The sequence below is a fragment of the Aethina tumida genome, chromosome 4 (assembly GCF_024364675.1).
Source record: "Aethina tumida isolate Nest 87 chromosome 4, icAetTumi1.1, whole genome shotgun sequence".
In the NCBI taxonomy this organism is placed as follows: Eukaryota; Metazoa; Arthropoda; class Insecta; order Coleoptera; family Nitidulidae; genus Aethina; species Aethina tumida.
In genome coordinates, this window is record NC_065438.1 from 28,136,482 (window position 1) to 28,156,856 (window position 20,375).

The following is a 20,375-nucleotide window of genomic DNA, read 5'->3' on the forward strand; positions in this document are numbered from 1 at the left end:
TTCTAAAGCAAAAGATAATTATTTATAGTTAACATTTAATTATTATTATTAATATCACAGATTCATACTTCATAAAGTATTATCATTTATAAGTGTATTTAATTATGTAAAGTTATTTCTTATCAGAATGGTTGATGTATGACGATAAGGAATTGAAACGCTGAGGTATAAGGAGATAATCGATTAGCTGAGTAATCAATGAAGGCGACTTAATGTTATTGAACAGATTCACCAACAATTATTCTCGGTGCTATCACATAATAATAGCGGCTCAATATTAAGCGTTTATCATTCGATCTCGAAAAATAAATGTGTTCCATTTCGAGAGTCAGTCGATGGTAGATACGCGATATGTATAAAACGCTTTTAAAATTCGTTTTATTCTTTACACACTTGCTACCGTCTGATCGAAGAACGCTTTGCATCGGAACAAAAAAACGACGATGACGATCGGAGATATGAGAAACAAGTTTCAAGAATCGAATCCTCGAAATAGTCAGTTGACAGTCTGCACTGGAAGAGATTTATAATTTAGAAGAGGAGCAAACTGGTCATTGTATTCTAAACGTATTAGTGGCGGTGGTTTCCAGATCACGTGTAGGCCATTAGGGTTTCCGGTGCCGTGAGCCGCCTATGAGGATGATCTTTGGATACTAATTTTCAGGATAACGATTTTTACAATATAGGAACTGTAATAATTCAAATAACATTACCTAGAAAGAACTACGTGTTATTTTACATTAATTCATTTAAACATAATTTTAGTACTTTTGAAATTATATGTATACAAGAGCAAGAAAAAGAATTTACTACAGGCAATCGTTGTCTAGGAGGGCTTTAGAAGCATTTTTAATAAAATTTTCAATTAACAAAACAATAAAACACTTCTTTTCAATAAATTTAATTCTAGTTATTGAATCATCATCATTAAATATATAAAAGTATAAAATAATTTATAGATTTATGATCTAATTGGTTTTTGCTTCTAAATCATTCTGTAAATTAAAATCGATATACAATTTTTAATGAAAGAAGTTTGATTGACATATAAAATTATAATATTAAAAATTACCATATTAAAATCTTAAATTTTGTAAAAATAATTACCTAAAATACATTAAATATAACGAATTAGTTTTGTAAAATGGAAAAGGGATGTTAAAATATTAAATAAATATTATATAAACAAAATTATGCTTAATGAGAATACTACTACTAATAACAATCATTTACTTAAAAATACATTAAATATATCGTATTAGTTAATTCTTTCAACCTAAAAAATCTAAAATAAAATAATATATACGTTTTATTATATATTGGCAATAAAAATATATTACACAAAATTATATTAAAATCTTAAATTTTAGAGAATGGAAAAGAAACATTTTAGAATGTGTTGTAACAAATTACTCAAAACTTAAATTTTTATTATAATTTTTTACATATTTAAATTTTTATATTTTATAAATATTTAAAAAAAGTCATTTTGCCTATTTATTTTATTCATTTATATTATTTTAACATAAAATATAAAAAAACACATCTTTAGAAGAAGAAAGATTCATATATTCATGGGATGAATAAGACAGATTCACAGTCATGTTTTCAAAATTACCATGAAATTAAAATATAATATTATATTATATATATATATATATATATATATATATATATATATATATATATATATATATATATATATATATATATATATATATATATAATATATATTATATTAATATTTATTTTTTTGAATAATTATTAAAATTAATTAATTCATTAATTAATTATTGAATGTGAAGAATACAATTCCAAAATGTCTATTATTCAAAATTAAGTACTTAATTACTTATACTTGTATTAAATTAATTAGTTTTTTTTTAAAGACTAGTAAAGTTGAATTGTTAACAATTTTTAACAAATTGATATTTATTTAATTCGTATACACATTTTAGAACCAGAAACATGTATATTCAAATATATTAGTCAATTAAAATTTATTTCTCTTATTAATATTAAATTTTTTAAAATTTTATTGTAATTAATTCATTGGTTAATGTACAAAATACAATTGTAAAATATCTATTATTAAGAAACATACCAAATGTAAGTTCTTAATCACTTAAATTTATGTTAAGTTTGAAGATTAATATTATATTTTTATAGATGAAACGACAAAAATTTTTAACATATTAATATTTAATTTGTATACATATTTTCTAATTGGTGTATATTTTTAAACAGTAATTTAAAATAATAAATTGTAATTAGTAGGACTGTTAAAATTAAAAAAACAACCATGTTGATCAGTTGTAAGACATTAATCTCGTTGTGGCGTATAAACTTTTGCAAATTATAATGATATCCATTCAACTTTGTGACAAATAACCATTTACATAGGTGCGATAATAATAAAGTAGCGTAATAAATGATGTAAATTGTATTTACACGGGTAATAATGTTTGTTAAATAGACAACAATAAATCACAAGACATTCAAAAACTATTAAGATTACTATATAAACAGGTATCTAGCTTGACATAGTTTTGTTCGTATTTATATCCATCCAGTCTGGCACTGATGTGATAAATATTCATATAAATTTAAAATTGTAATTTCCCCGACCTTCATTCATGATATCCTCATTCATCTCTCCCGATTAAATAATTATTTATTATAATTATTTAATTGTTAACTTACTGCTACTATGACTATTAATTCTCTGGCTAAATATGCTTAATAAACTTCTCATTAGCATAATTTAATTTATATTGAGTGTATACGTATGGTTATATTCGTGTAAATTGTCGTTTGGTATTTACATATATTTTAAATCTGTTTTGCATTTCCTAAATACGATTTCTCTCAGTCTACCAAAACGGCATTGATGTGAAAGTTGATTTATTAAATATATTTTTTTGTAAATAAATGTCTAGTGATACTTATGATAGGGAAACCTCTTTCACAAATATTATTAATAGCGAAAAAATAAAATAAATCAATATTACTTTAAATATATACATTGATAATTAATTATTTGCCAAAAGTCCATAATTACACAGTGCTAGTTGGAAGTGGTACTGGGTTAATTAGGCGTCAACATTGTTACAGAGATCTAAAATGTTGATCTACGACAGCCGTAATTAACGACGGCGTCCCTCACTAAATATTTGTTCGACGTGATTTATTTTATTGTTTGTCCTTTAGTTGTATTTGTATTCACTGAAGTGACATCATTTGATTGTGTGTGTGTATGTGTGTGGACGAGGGACCAGCAATAAGAAAGAAAAATTCGAAACATACAATCCGATCGCGGCTAAATATGTGAATAGGACAGTTAAACAGCGATCAAGTTCCTACCCAGCAGCCCAATCGAATTGCCCATCAGCTTTTTTCGAATTACGTGCGTCGAAACAAAATTCGGCCAGTTTTAAAATCAACGAGGAAACGTACGAGGGATGCTCTAATGTTATGTTTTCTGATAATTTCATATCCATTTTTCTCCTGCTGCACTATATAAAAAATTGTTATTATTATTATGACCAAAATATTTGTGATTATTATAATAATATCAAAATCACAGTAATACTCTATTAAAAGTAGCAATAAAATCCCAATTAAGTACATACAATCATGTTCAACAAGAATATTAATTACTTATAACAATTATTTACTTAAAATCATATTAAGTACATCGAGTTAGTCAATTTATTTTCATCAGCCCAAAATAAAATAATGAATGCATTATATTACATACTGGAAATAAAAATATTCTTCCGCGATAATTATTATCAAATAAAATGATGTTTGCAATTATTTTAATTAAAACTATACTTGTTAATTATTTATTATTACATTTAGGATTTGCGGATTGCCCCCTGTATAATGTAAATATTTTCTCGGCAGTAAACTCTCAATTTAAAATTCGAATTAGCTTTTTACAACCACTACAAATCTTTACGGCAGTGATTTTTTGTCTTGTTTAATTAAATTTGCGGGTATTGTTCTTGTCCAACCGTGCTTCGATACGCTATGACCATTCCTTCAATTTTTTTTTCTCTCAACGACCTGTAAAGAAAAGAAAGTCCCTTTTTCCACTAATGATACACATATTTTTTCGTTTTTACTGTTGGTCTTTTTTTAATTAACTAGTAACCAAGAAGATTCATTATATGATTTAACATAATTTATTCGGCAATTGTTTGTTTGTTTGGTGAAGAATTTCTTGTTGTACCTTTCCGTTGATTTTTGTGCGCATTGCTCCATAACAAACACGTCCATCCAAAAAATTGTTTATAGCTATTAACTTTAATTAACTCAAGGATTATGATAATGCATAAATTTCATGGATAGTTTTTGATGTATTTACATGCCCAGCTGCACTTTTTTAAGCTAATTAACGGTTTTCTTAAGTAATTTATAATTAAATCAGAAACAATTTTTCGGTATGGTGTGAAATAATTGCTTCTGAAGTTTTCAGTATTAAGATACTTTAAAAGTTAAAATTGGTTCTAACTGTATTATTGAACAGGCAAATAAATCAGAGGTTATCAAACAATATTTGATTTGAGGTAACCTTTTTTATAAGAAATTATAAACCATTACAGGGTATATGACTATTAAATTTATTAATAATTAAACCACTAATAAATTAATAATAAAAATGCATTTTCAATGGTTATAGCCAAATATCTGAGATTTTTACATTACGAGCTGCAACAATAAGCTCCAGAAGGAAAATGTTTTTCATTAATGACATAGTTCTTGTGTAAAAAACTCTCCCCTCCGGACTTGTATTAAACTTTCACCGAAAACTTTTTTTCTACATTTTTTTTATAAGCAGGTCTTCTAAAGTCTCAACAAGAAGAAGAATGGGTCCTTTCTGCAACTTACTTTGAGATTTTTATATTAAGAGCTGTGTTATAACAAATTCTAAAAAAAAAAAACTATTCTTCAATAATGTTCGTATATTGCAACATGTTTTCTAACTTGATTTTTCCTTAACAAGTTTTGAAACAGTTATTTCTGTAAAACTCTTCTTTTTTCTATAAACAAGTTTGCAAAAGTTTCAAGAGGTAGAAGTAGAATAGGAGTACTAAAATACTAGTTAGTTTTGTAGTTGGTTTACAATGTATCAAATCGTTGAGATGTTTGCATTAACATCTTTGCAACAATAACTCCTGACAGAAAACTGTTCTTCAATAGTTTTTTGTGTATTGCAAAATGTTTTTTAATCTGATCTTTTCTGTTATGAAACAACTATTCATTAAAAAACCGTTTCTTCATCTTTTTCCATTCTTTCTTTCCTTAATATTGAAGACAAGTTGAAGCTTGATACACTTCTGTTATATTTTCTTTACTATAAACAAATCTTCAAGTTTAAAGAATAAGAAGAATGAAAGTGCTAAAATGCCAATCATTGAGATTTTTACATTAAGAACTTCACTTCAATAAGCTCTAGAAGAAAAATGTTCTTCGATAATTCTTATGCATTGAAGTTTTCTAACGATTTTTTCTTAACAAGTTATGAAATTGTTATTTATAAAAAAACTTTCTCTCCTAAAGTTTATGTCTTCAGTTTTGATTGAAAACACTTCTTTTATATTTTTTTCTATAAACATATCTTCGAAATTCTTATGAAGAAGAATAGAAGCACTAAAATGCTGATTACTTTTTTAAGTGTATTTCTAACTGGATTTTGTGTTCAACAATAATTAAAATTCAAAAAGCACTTGTTATATAAGACAATAAACAACTTTGACAAAAATAATAATAATAAAACTTAATGTTTGGTGTAATAGAATGTTTATATGTTAAAATGCAATTTGGAAACAAAATTAAATTTAAATACATTTTTGTCGTATTTAAAGATTTAAGTTTATAAACAAATAACCATTAATATTAAATGAAATGTATAATTTCTTTTGATAATAGTTGTTACACAAACATATTATATTGAAACCAACTTAATTTATCTTAAATTCTTTAAACAAACTGACAAGTATATTGAAGAGCCTGAGCCAGCCGTCACAATCTCCAAAGAACTAATGGAATGCTGTCTCATATTAAGATAGCGTGGAATCTCCTGCGTGCATTTATAGCAGAATATATATTTCCCTGGGTAATTTACAGAAGAGTTTCGCTACCATAAGAGCAAGAAGAATGGATCGGCGCCTGGAGGAGACCTGGAGGACAATCAAGCCGTCGTGTTCCTGACAGGAACAAGTGCAGGTTGGCCGCCGACTGCAGTCTCCTTCACGCAACGGCCACATATTAATTAAATGTTAGTTAAACGCTCGGTCATGCTAATAATTTATAGTTGTGCGAGCTGTTGGTTGCGGTCGTCGTCACACTCATAGTTATGGACTACCCGTCGTGGCGGTTTATTTTCAGACCGGTCGACTACCCACCGCCACCGACAACACTGTTGCCGTACTGATAACGTTTCCTTTTCGATGTCAAACTACTGATAATAACAATTTATGAAATTACTATTATAACTGTATTATTTACTGTTAACATCTTTATCTACTAGTAATAATTGACTTCCAGAATATTATGTGTACATATCCGGAATTTTTGGTTAGATGTAGAAAATAACAGAATAATCATAAAATTTTATTATACAAACTAATATAAATTTACCTAAAAGACTTAAAAATACTATCACATATGTACATATTTAAATTATTATGTATATTATTAAATTCTATTAGTAAAATTTTCATCAGAAACACCGATATCCATTTATATTAAAATTTTCATCCCATTTTTCAACATATTTTATATGTGTGTATAAGTCTACTAAAAATCTCTACAAATCTATTAATTTTAACATGTCTTAAAATATTACCATATATATAAAAACATTCTTATTAATAAGATAAATATTTTTAAATAAAATACAATAAAAAAAAATTATTTAGTTTAAGAAATCAAGGAAAGGAACGTTTATAAGGTGTTTGGGGTTTCCAAATTTAAAAGTAAAAATATATATATTTTCCTGAAAGTATAATTATGTTTTCATAAAAAATCGTGCTTTTAAAAGTTCATATCAAATAAGATGAACATTGTGTATTTATTTAAAAATGGCTGAGTAGATGCATTAAAAATACAATATTTTTAATTAACATGATATTAATTATTTATGGAATTTTGTTCAAAACTATTTATATTATAAAAACCACTTAAATAAAATTTCAGCTTGAAATAATTTTTTTCACATATTTCGTAAATTGAAAGTTGACAACAACGCAGTCTGTTTTTTCTCTTCATTGTTAATGGTGTAGAAAGTGTCGCAGCACATGGAATGACAAGTTGATATTCGCAATTAGCTTATTAAGGTGATTATAGCTTTAGACGCATGCATAACTGACGGCGGTCATTTTTATCGTTTTAAAAAAATCAGCCACAGTTAAGCGAAACAAGGTAATTCCGTATTACATTCTCCGTAAGTAATAATTGGTTATCAATTAGCTTGTCGTTCTTATTATAGTAATGCATTGAAAAATTTTGTTAAAAATTTCTTTTCTCCATGAGAAATTTTACCTTAATCACCAAAAGGACAACGCTATGTTCACTTATTACAAAAGAAACGTGTATTACAAGAACAATTTTGATTACTAGTTGACTCTTTCTGTGTTATTTGTATGTGAACTTAACAATTTGTGTATTACAAGTTCTGCAATGAAATTAATTAAATTGTAATAAACTCCAGAGTATTTTATTTATTTTGCACTAAAACTTGTAGTATGAAATCTAAAACTGCATTGTTAAAATAAAGAAATTATTTGGTTATATAATATACAAGGTGTTTTACAACTTATCCGAAAAATTTTACATAATGTAACAGAGCAACAGGAAATGAGATAAAAAATAATTGAATCTATCTATAAAAGCTGTTCAAAATTGTTCCCATTGATTTGAATGCAAGCTTTCGCCCGCCGAATACAATTTTACATATACACTGTTCTTGAACCCTCTATACAAGGTGTTTCCGAACTTATCCGATATATATATTTGTAAATGGACTTCTTATGTAACAGTGAGCATGTGGTTAAAATTTTTAGGATAAGTTGTAAAACACCTTGTATATATTATACATTAAAAAATATAATAAATCGACTACTTATGCAACAATATGTGGTTAAAATTTGTCGAATAAGTTGCGAAACACCCTCTATAATACGAAATTTAGTAACTATTTAATAATATAGATGAAGTATAAAAAATAGTAAATACTCAGTTACCAACATTTCTTTTTTAAAATAAAATACTTACAATAACTATTAATTCTACCAAATTTTATTTATCATCTTAAAATATTTTATCAATTTTCTCTAGAAAAAAATAATTCACATGTGTTGGTCTTATATTAAACAAAAAAAGAAAAGACAAAACAGCTTATTGAGTACATTGTTAAATTACAATTGAAGTGAAATAATATTGAAAAATGGGTTAGTTTGTTTACTGAAAAAATAGAAGAACAAAATTATTGTTAAATAATCGCTACAAGTTTAACTCATCCCAAACACATTTGAGATAAAAGATTTAAATTTAATTTCAAATTACTTTGACAATTAATAAAATTGAACAAAATTCACTTGGACATAATATTGATTTAAAGTTACAAAACAACAGAAAAAATTACTTCAAAGAGAACAAAAATGGGATATAGATATTAGAATCATCCCAAAGAATTAAATTTTGATCACTACATTACTGAATAAAATCAAAGAAAATTCATAGTCTTTTGTTATTTGATTTGATCTCTTCAACTCAATAAAATCATTATTTGAAATCAAGAAATTTTTCTGATAAAAAATTAAATTATGTGGTATATGAAGATTTTTAACCAGATATACATTTCTAAATAAGTCGATTTCTTAAAAAAATTCTAATAAAAGTCCAATAGAAAACGAGATAAAAATGTTAAAGTTTGTAACAAACCTTACTTTTGTACTTTTTTATGCAGTGTTTACTTCTTAATATTTTCAATTATTGTAACCCAAATAATTTTTATCTAAATATCGGTGAATTGGGTGAACTCGGAAAACAGCAGCAAGGAGGAACGTTGGAACTAGTGCGACGAAGTTGGATGTCAATGGAGAAAACTTTAAACAGCTTTTGTAGAGTAACACACAACAAACATGTAACCGATACAATTAGGTGATGACTGTTGGAAGACCACTACACGGTTATGAACAACTAATAATATTGTTACATGTCGTCCCAGGATGGTAGTATGTTCAAATTATTCTTACGCAGGATTACAGCCAACCAGACCTACTGCTACTCCACGGGTGGAGGACTTGAAACAGATAAAGGATTTGTAGACGTATTGGGCAGGCCAGTGTACAATACATATGTGACACCCATTAACAAAATCATCGATTTCAACATCCGATATTCCGGGATAACGGAGCAGCACATGCATACTGTAAATTTCGCCACTATGGAAGCTGTACTATTGTTCCTCATACACAGGGACACAATTCTAGTAGGACATGATCTAGAAAATGATTTAATTGGATTAAAGATTTACCACGGGAACATCATCGATACGTTCCAAGTATTTGGGTTTTCTCAGTCAGGGAAGGCGTCCCTGAAGTATTTGATTAGAAAATATTTGAGACGCCAAATACAATTGACTGAACATGACATTTTAGAATACACATACGCTTGTATGGAACTTTTCATTTATAAGTTCCAACAAGTTAAGAGGGACATAATATCCAGTACAGTAGTATGTTGCATATAACATTGTTATATGTACATGCAGTATATAACATTGTTATCATTGTTGTTGACACGTCCAATAAATCTGTAAAACAAAATATTTTTTGCATATTCATCATTATTTGATTAATCCTAAAATACCCATTTAACAAGAAGCGTAATTAACTTACGACAATATCACATCATAAACTACACAATATTCATCTGAAAACGTAATCCCGTTAATACGACAACAATCTAAAAAGAAAATTGAATTAAACCTGACTTAACACATGAACGTATTTTTAAAAATCACGTTTGGCTTATTTATCGTGAACGCGAGTCGCTGTAATCCTCGTCATTGTGACAATAAGATAAGCCGCGGATATGTAAATGAACAACAACTATTTGTCCAAGCATATGTAAAAGAGAGCAGTAATAATGGGCATGTGTGCGTTGTTTAAGATATAAATGCATATGTGCCACGAGCTCTCTGGCCCATTTTAACATACCATTTACATTAATCAACATGAGTAGTATACTTTTATGCTTTAATACGGTAGCTGGTTCGTACATCTTACCGCTGCTTCAAGTTTCTGCATTCTCGGATTACTCTGTTGGAAAATCTTGAACGATGGATTAGTAAAAATATCCGTTTATTTTATTATTTATACTGATGCGATTAAAGGTTAATTGAAACTGTAAATGTATTCTGTGTTCATAAGCCTTGAGATTTGAAATTATATTTACGGATGTACGATGAATATAGTTTTATTTTTTATTCTATTTTTGTTGCTGCATTACTAATTAGTTTTAGACCATACATTCAAATCAAAACTCTTCATACCGCATTAAATTTACTCTTCTTAATAATATTTATTTAATAATATTAGAACCTTCCTTGCGCAATTAATTAAAAAAAAAAACAAACAAACAAATAAGAAATATTAGTTTCTCATAATTATTTATTTCATAAATTTGGTAAAACGACAAAATTTTGTTTTTTTGTGTTATTATTCTTATTTAAAAATATTGTATTATAATAAAGTTATAAATTTAAGCTTCATTTTTTTTCTAATTTTTACCACAAAAAAGATTTTTACAAATAAAAAATTGGAAATGTAATGAACGAGTATAGAGAGTATATATTAGTGTATATTTGTAATTTAATATGTTAATTAAGACTTTTTTAAATTTTGGGCTAATTTATAAATTTATTTCATAAATTAAATTTTTAACATGTATAAATCTATTTACTTTGTTTTATTTGTTTCTGTCTAATGAAAAAATGATAACAATAACTACAATAATTTAGTAACACGACAAACTCTGGGTACATTAATTATATAAAATCTATTTAGTTCCTTTTATTTATTTTTGTCTAGTGAAAAAAATATTAAAATTACATCAAATTTTATAAATCAATAAAATCTTCTAATCTAAAATTAACAATATTATTGTTTATTAAAATATAATACGCTATTTATGCCTTTTTAATATTAAATATTAGTATATTAAACTTATTTTTTATTCTAAACGAATATATAAATTTATTATAAAAATTAAATCTGTACAAAAAGAACTGAAAACTATAAATATATAAATTTTATTACAACTTTTATTTATAATTTTATAATTTATCCAACAAAGCTATTATTGAAAATGTAATATTTTTGAATGAAGAAATGTGTTAATTATTTAGAAAAGGCTTAAAACAATAATACGTAAATCTTATAAGTACCTTATAAATTTGTTTATTTTAGAAATAAGTATTTGGTAACAATTTAAATTTTTTATATTATTTTAATTCAAATTTCTTAAGCTACAAATCAGAAAATTAGTTACTTTACTATATGTTTTACATATAGTTTTTATTTAATTTGGGCTTGATTATTTAAATTAAAATTTTTTTTTTGATAATTCACTTAAAACCAATTTAATTCAATCTTTTATAGCAATATTATAATTGTAAATTTGTGTCTGAAATAATTACAACAAACCTGAAAAGTTTTTGAATCAATTTCCTATCACCCGGCGCCTTCACCATCTTTTCTCTGTGCAATAAATTTCTCGGAATACAGCATTTTTTTTTACAAAATATAATTTGTCATTCAATTTGAATGATCAAAAAATAACACTTACTATTATTGGGAGATAAACGTAAATTGAATAGCTTTCTTAACTAAATATCAAGCCGAAAATAAATCAATAAGTAGTTTTAATGCAAACAGATAAATGGGTAATAACAACGTTAATGAGCAGAATTTTATGTATTTTTGTAAAAAAATTTATAAATTAAATAAATGCAAATGACTACATTGAGTGTCCATTAATATGTATTTCTATTTAGTTCTCCAAGATATGTTACTGAATTATTTGCCCTTACAGTAATTTACACCTTTACACGGTGTCTTGAATTAACCAAGTGGAAACGATTGTAGAGATTTTAGCATAAGCATGAAAATCCTGAATGAAAAATTAAGCATGCCATATTAACACCACGGCGCAGCAAGCAAGTCGTTAGACGGCCAGGATATTAATTTGTTTACTGCTTTCAGCAGGTTTTCAATAAACATGTAAGTGTGAGTAAATTTTTGCCGATAATGTCGTCAATAATTCCGACAGACATTGGCCGTGAGCACAAAAAGGCTTCCGCCTATAATCATATTTTTCCCAGAGATAAGTCGACGCTAATAACACGTTACTGGGATTATCGGCGAATTTTAGAAAAATTCGATTCTTGTCGCTCGTCCTTCCTCACTCTGGGAAAACTGGTCGAGTGTCCGTCACCTCATTGGCGTACACAAAAATTGAATTTGTTCCTTTTCTATTTGTTTATTCCTAGGTGAAGTACCATTTTTATCAGAAAAAAACTTAACGGAAAATAGGTAGTTTTATTCACAATCCAATTATATTTGTAATAAAAATTGTCGGTATTAGAAACAGTTATCCAAATAGAAAACAACAAAAGTATAACCGGCTTTAAGTTAATTAATACAGTTTTTGTCTAAGTAATTTCCAGGCATTTTTTCCATTTGGCAGACGTCCACTTCCAGTACTTTATAATTTATTGCACGTACCTGAAATATTCTTAGTGGTATTAATTTTATTCAAGATTGAATGCGGAGTTGGTGTTCATCCGATGACAGGATGGAGTGTGTACGTAAAAAGTGAAGGCGTCCAAACCTGTTGGACGGGTGTGAAAAGCGTGGGCCGAATCCTAGTGCTCGATGCATGTTCCACACCAAGTCTACATTTAACTTGTATTAGTATTGGGATATTGCTAAAATAAAACGTTACGTTTATTACACGTTGTCTTGCTATATTATGTTAAAGGTTCATTAAATTATATTTCCAATTGTCCCCCGCAAAATATCAGTCACATTATTGATAAACGTATCTGGTACGTACTGCAAATTTATTTGTGTCAAGATAACCTGGAGGAATTTTGATTTTAGTTAAATTGGTTACGAAAGTCTCCATATCATTTATAAAATTATTTCGTAACCAGTTCATTATTACTATTTTGGCAGTTTACTCAAGGTACCATACGAAGTACTCACTCCATAATGTTAAAGTCGTGACACTAACTACAAAAAAAGAAATAAAACGAAACAAACACGTCAAAATGAAACATGGTACTATATCTCAGCTTATCAAATAAAATCGTATCGTTGTAGTCTAAAATTTCTCGCGGTTTCTTCAAAATAAATTCCATATTGAGCGTTAGATAGCCGAGTTGAGATAAGTTATGGCCATGTGTTTACGTACAAATAATCCAGAAATGGTGTTTGATGATTGTGTGTGTCCGAAGTGGACATTTTTCTAGGTTAAACCACATTTTTAGAATTTCACAATCCAGAGGATCAAAGAGTAAGAACCGCAGGGTCGGATCTAGTTAATTTAACTTGTATATCATAAGTATTTATGTTTGATAATAGACGTGTTCCTATAAAAGAATATTATTATTTAATAATAATAATATACAAAAATTCTAAGTATCATAAATAAATACAATTCAAGTAAAACATAATTTTAAATGTAGTATTCCAAAACATGATTAAACATGACTAATAATATAATAAATATTAAATAAAGAGAAGAGATTATGGTCATTACTTTATTAAAATTCAGTAAGATTTAAAGGTAATGTAAATTTTGTTGAAACAAGATGTTCTTTAAAGTTAAATTAAATCAAGTAGTTAACGGAATAATATTGGTGACGTAAAGAACCTTCATTTTCGAAAGTAAAATTTTGGTAACGTCCTGACCTGTAATAAAAGTTTGTTGATGGTGTTGCGCCATCCCTGTTATGTCCAGCTGATCGCTCAATGGATTAATAAGATACAAATCTTATGTATGTCCAGTGACTTTGGTGGGTCTTCCATCGACGTATTGACCATTTTTATTTATCAACATAGTTCCGTTATATTATCGGACGCAGTATCACTTCTTCCATTTGCTCTCCAAATTGGAAGCATTAATAAAAATACCTCACATTTTATGTATGACAAATAATACTTAGCAGCTCAGAAAAAAATGTGCTGAGTCAAGCAAAAAAATGTATTTGCTCAGAACCAAAAATAATTGGTAAGAATATTTTGAAAATATTAATTGATGTTAGAGTAAATATTTAAATCAAATTTCTCATTTAATTTAATATTTATTATTTAATACCGAATTTTACATATCATTATTTGATAAACTTCTACATTGAATTTAATTCAAATTTACTCCAATATTTTTTTAGAATTATTTATAAAATCAACTTATATTGATTTATTTATAATTAATGAATCATTTATTCACTTAAGTATACAAATACAATTAAACTGCGACATATTTTTCCAAATTAAATCCTATAAATATTATTACCTATTCTATTATTAATATTTGTAACAAGAATGAACTTTTTACCATTGCAGTTGTTGATAATACACATTCTGTCCGTGCATATTTTTTTGGAAAAATTAAATATCTCAAAAATAAATGAAGTTAAGAAAACATTTCAAAATACAGTAGGTCCACAATTTTACTTAAATTTAATGTTAATACCATATTACTTCCAGTTGAATCTTTTTTAGTTCTTTCTGCACCTCCAATATCATTGATTGATGATATTTCAACGCTCTTCTAAAATTATTTATAAAATGGAAGATATGAACATTGTTTTCTCAAATTGAACTATAAATATTATTGTATCTTTAAAATCCACAAAAAAATTCTAGGCCTGGGGAAAGTGAATATGTAGGGATGGTAATTTTTTGATTATTTCATTTTAAATTAAAAAAATATTAATATTTTAAACGGCGAAAAATAAACGAAAATATCAAATATCATGTTTAGTATTTTGTAACACTATTAATAGCTCTTGGTAGGATACTCTCTTGTTAATATTTGTACCAAGAATGAACTTATCTCCTTTACAATTGTTGATAATATGGACGTTTTAGTTAGTCACTCCAAGTGTAAAAATGAAAATAAAATAAAATAAAATAAATAAATATCTCAAAAATAAATGAATATAGAAAAACATTTCAAGATTAAAATGATATTATTGTTACTTTCAGTTGAATTTTTTTTTAGTTACCTCACAGATTCGCCAAACTATTATATGATCTTTACTTTTTCAAACTGATCCCCATAAATAGTTTTGAATTCTACATAAAATCCTGGATAAAATTATTATATATTATATTTAATGTCGGTAACGTAATATTATAAAATTGTTTATTAGATAATTTTATAAGTATTCCACTTGAAATAATAAACTTATAAAATGGGGAAAAATAAACGGAAATACCAAACATTCTGTTTAAAATGCTATTAATAGCTCCTGGTAAGTACTCATTTTTTAATTGGTTCCTGGCTCCATTAATGAAATTTGTTTGAAAAAATTAAATATATCCAAAACAAATAAATGGAATACATCGAAATGTAGCAAATTAAAGTACAATTTTATTAAACCTTGTCCAGTTCCCTGTGCAGTTCTAAAGAATCGGTTGGGACAATAATCTTGTATATTTTATATTACATTAAGTATTGAGTGTGAGTATTATTCATCTTATCAAATTTTAATATATTTAATTGATCAAATTTTTCATTATTTGAATACGGTGCCTCAAACCAATACATTGTGTTATTTAGTATTTTATAACTCCTTTCGTACAGCGTCTCAAAGAAAACAATAAAACCAAAAATACATTTAGTATCATTCGTGGCAATAACAGTGAGTCACAAGTCCCCACAAAATATTTCGCCACACTAGTGAGAATTAAAATGGGCACGGCGAAAACAGTCATTGAAAATTAATTCAAGTGAACTTTTTTATCTTGGCTACCGCAAAAATATTTTTACGTATGAAACGAATCGAATGTTTTGTTATGGAAGACATCATCGTGGTTTTTAATTACGTGACAATATTTCGATATTTCATCGTTGCAATTAATTTAACTTTTAATTGCTGACTAATGTTCATTAAAATGTGTGTTTTCTTGGAACCGCATACCAATCGATCGAACTGTACACCGTCCGGTATCTGATCGATTTTTCTGCTTACCATTCATATCTGGTTTGGAGCGATCCACTGCAAAAATCAAGACAAGTAAAAAATTATATCTACGTGATAAACATCTTATATATGTTTATAAGGTGTTCTATACAAAGTCATTTTCCTGAATAAAAATTAACTGTTTTAATATAAATATAGTCACAAATGCTTTTACATGGAATAAGCATTATTCCAATATAAACGAGATAAATAATGAACTGTGAATAAATAATAATTGATAATAAACAACGCTCATTTATACATAAGTTTACAATGGATCATGCGGTATTTTTTATCTATGAATTATAAACACTTCGTATTACAGGCCATAAATCAAAAACCAAGGATTTTACGTAGGTTTAAGGTTGAGTTTGTTTTAATTTAGCAGTAACAGAAAGCAATCTAACCAAATATTCGATTGACAGTGAACCAAGAGCGACTTGTCGTTCGAATGACATTAATTTGGCGAGGTATGCTAAATAGCTGGGATGTGTCGTTCAATCGTACGGTTTGTTCTTTTTCTGTTCCTGCAGCACCAGCGTAAGGTAATTGTATAACACCTACACACTTCTTCGAATTGAATGACGTCTGCTTAATGGTAAAACGATAACTATCAGACGTTTCTACATACCACAAGTGAAACAACTATGATTCTCTTCGGCTACTGTTTGACCACAGCACGTGCATATTTTATATTCCGGTGGTACGATGAGGTTTTCCACTTCGCCTTCGACTTATCACTTCAGCGAATACTAATAATACCTTTGGGGTGCTAACTGCTGATCATTTCTCATAATCTGGCACCGCAAATGCAAATTGCCGTTCTGAGGTTTCTTTGGTTTACTTTAGTCACGGTAACAAATAATTTGTATTTGTAGTTACACGGGAGGTGTGCCTATTTTAACAACAATGTGGGTATCACTTCGTCGAGAGGCGGTAATTTTTGGAAAAAAGTTGATATGTGAAAGACCTCTTCATAAATTCAATAACAAGTTTAAAAGGTTCAAAACAACTCTTATCAGATTTAATAAATATCCTTAAAAATATATTCAAAATATTTTTAAATAAATGACACATTTTTATGCTTATAAAAACTATCTTAACTTTCTAAGTTTAGGCAAGCTGATATTTCTTACATTTTTATATTAATAACTTAAATAATCTAAAGATTAAGAATACCATAAATTGTATTTTTATGGTATTACTTTAATAAAAAATAAACGTTATTTTTGGAAGTTGTACATCAATCAATTAAATTATTATTAAAATTAATATTTATAATATTAATAATTTCTGATGGTTATTAATTGTAAATTTATTAATTTAAACAACTATTTTGATAACATAGTATTTTAATGAAATTTATACTTCTTAAACCTAACATTTCAATTATTGAAAAATTTATGTTATTAAAAAAGTAAGTCGTAATAGCATATATTTCAATTTTTCTTTTTATTTTTCTATTGTTATTTATTTATTACAGAAATTGCTAATATTAAAAATATATAAACAAAGCTATTATGCATAGTAATAAGATTATAAAATCAGTACCTTGTCTAACATAAATTAATCACATAAAAATATATACATTGGTGTAATAAATATAATTTATTTCGTATGTTTTCAATAAATTAGAATATTATTGCTACTTAAATTTTATCTAAACCTACTTCTTAATAAAATCTTAAATTTTAATTAATTTTCACATAAATTTCATTTTAAAACATATATTTGCATTTAGTTGTAGTCAAAATGAAGTTAATTATATAATTTATTATTTATCCTGCATTTAATTTTCTGATTCATATAATCTATACTAGGCTTTTTATTAATATTTTTGATTTGATAAAAGTTGTTGGTTACCCAAGAAATACATATTATATTGTCATTATATTGTACGGGTACCATATATATAGTTTTTCCCAGTAAAAATATCTTTAAAACCATACGGGTATAATTTGTCCGGAATTAACAGAAAATATTTATCACATTTGATTCTAATCATATCAGCAATAATATTAAGTGCAGCACATTTCTGTATTATATTAATAATTAAAATAAGCAGAAATTCGTGCAGTCCATTAAAATAACAAATACTTGTTAGGCAACTAATTTTTAACGCACAATTCGCTATTAATTATAGATGTCTCTAGACACTAGCAAAATTAATTAACAAGACAAGATGTGCGGTTAGAATTTTAAATACTGTTTGTTTTAGTAATAACTTCATAAATATTTTATGACTATATAAAATATATTCATCTCTCATTTTTTACTTGTAATATATACACATATTGGTCTATTGTTGTTTAAAAACAATGTAAACGTAAGATTGTTAATTGATTGCTTTTATGTAAATTGAAACAACAGATACAGTTGACTGTAGTGGAATATATTAATTAGAAATTTTGATTATGATTCTTTATTAATAGCATGGCTATAAATATGGTCATTATAATAAATTAATATTAAATACTTTCTAATACAACAAAACTAACGAAATTTGATAGTTTTACAATAAAAGAAGTATATGAGGTCAAGGAGAAAAGTCCCTTAAATTTCTACATGACAAAAATAATATTTTTGAAAATTAACAATATTTCCAGAATTAGAATAAATAGTTTTATCACCTGTAATGTATATGATTAATATGTAAGTATAGTTTTATCTTGTAGATAAGGTTACTGTAGAAAAATGCACGTATCATCGTAGAAACATCAATTATGTTTCGGCGTTTCCATATCGCTTTAATCAATCATAACTGGTAAAATAAATTGATTAGTGGAGTATGGCCCCCTGCTTGCTTTCTGTCACTCCAATTTCAATTTAACAAGTCAATTATATTTTCAATCAGAAATCATCATAGTCCTTCTCTCTTCCATTCCTTTATTTATGTTCTTTTTCTATTCGTTAACTTGTATAAATTAGTTTATAGAGTGATAATGGATTTCCTCATGCACTGCGATAATTCTAATGACTAAATAAAGATTAAAAAGGTGAGTTATACTTGGAAAGTTCTTTTAAATATATATATTATTAAGTTAAGGAAATTGTGGTTTTTGATAAACTACATGAGAGATACTTCAAACCACATGGAAATTCCTTCTATATAATTAATTTATTATGCATTATTCACAAAATATACCTTTATTTTTAAAAATTGAAAATTATACAACATTTGCTACAAATAACAAAAAATATAAAAATTCTTAATAAGATTAAGTATGTTGTATTTATATTAGGATATTAACTGTGTGATTAAAGGTAATTGATCAAAAACTACTTTGTAACTGTCATCAATATTACATTTCTTTTTCAGTCATCACATTTGTATTCAGATGTATACAATCGCAAGTCATAAAATTTTTGATATTGTCAATACTTTCTTCTATTTAAAATTTCTGTATTTGTGTAAAATAAAAATTATTATAATTAGTTAATTAAATTCACAATTGATAAACAATAACTAAAATCAGGTAGCAGTACCGTATCAGATGATGTTAATACTAAAACGCCCTCTTCAACACAGTAGACCAACATGTGTACCATACGTGTTATACTGCAGACAGACACGGAGTACAACATATTTGCGTACATACCATCGAGCATCAGTTTCAGCAGCAACAACAGCAAACATGTTAGATGTTCCGTCATTTGCAACACGCAGTCGAATGATGTCTTCTCCGCCCAATTTCAGATGTCGGGGTTAGATTAACATGCCGCATCCGCCGCTATCTGCTCCAGACCCTGTCATCGACACTTGCCTAAAGCCCGTGTTCTCCTGTGAGATATGCTCAGGATTCCGGTCGTATTGAGCAATTGCCTTATAATTGCAGGATGCACAATCTTTGCCTTATCATATCTTTGTTATGAAATAATTGATAAGAGTGAACGAAATATGGTCGGGGAACGTTCGATAGATGATATCAAGTTTGTAATCACTCACAAGTTGTTTCCTTTGGTTAATGTATAACACTAACCGCAAAGAATTTCCCAATCTTAAATGTCGATAAATTATGTTTAAATTAATTGACTATAAAGAATATATTTATATTAAAATTTTATTCTTTAATAAACCATTCAAGTTCCAAAATTAATTGATTTT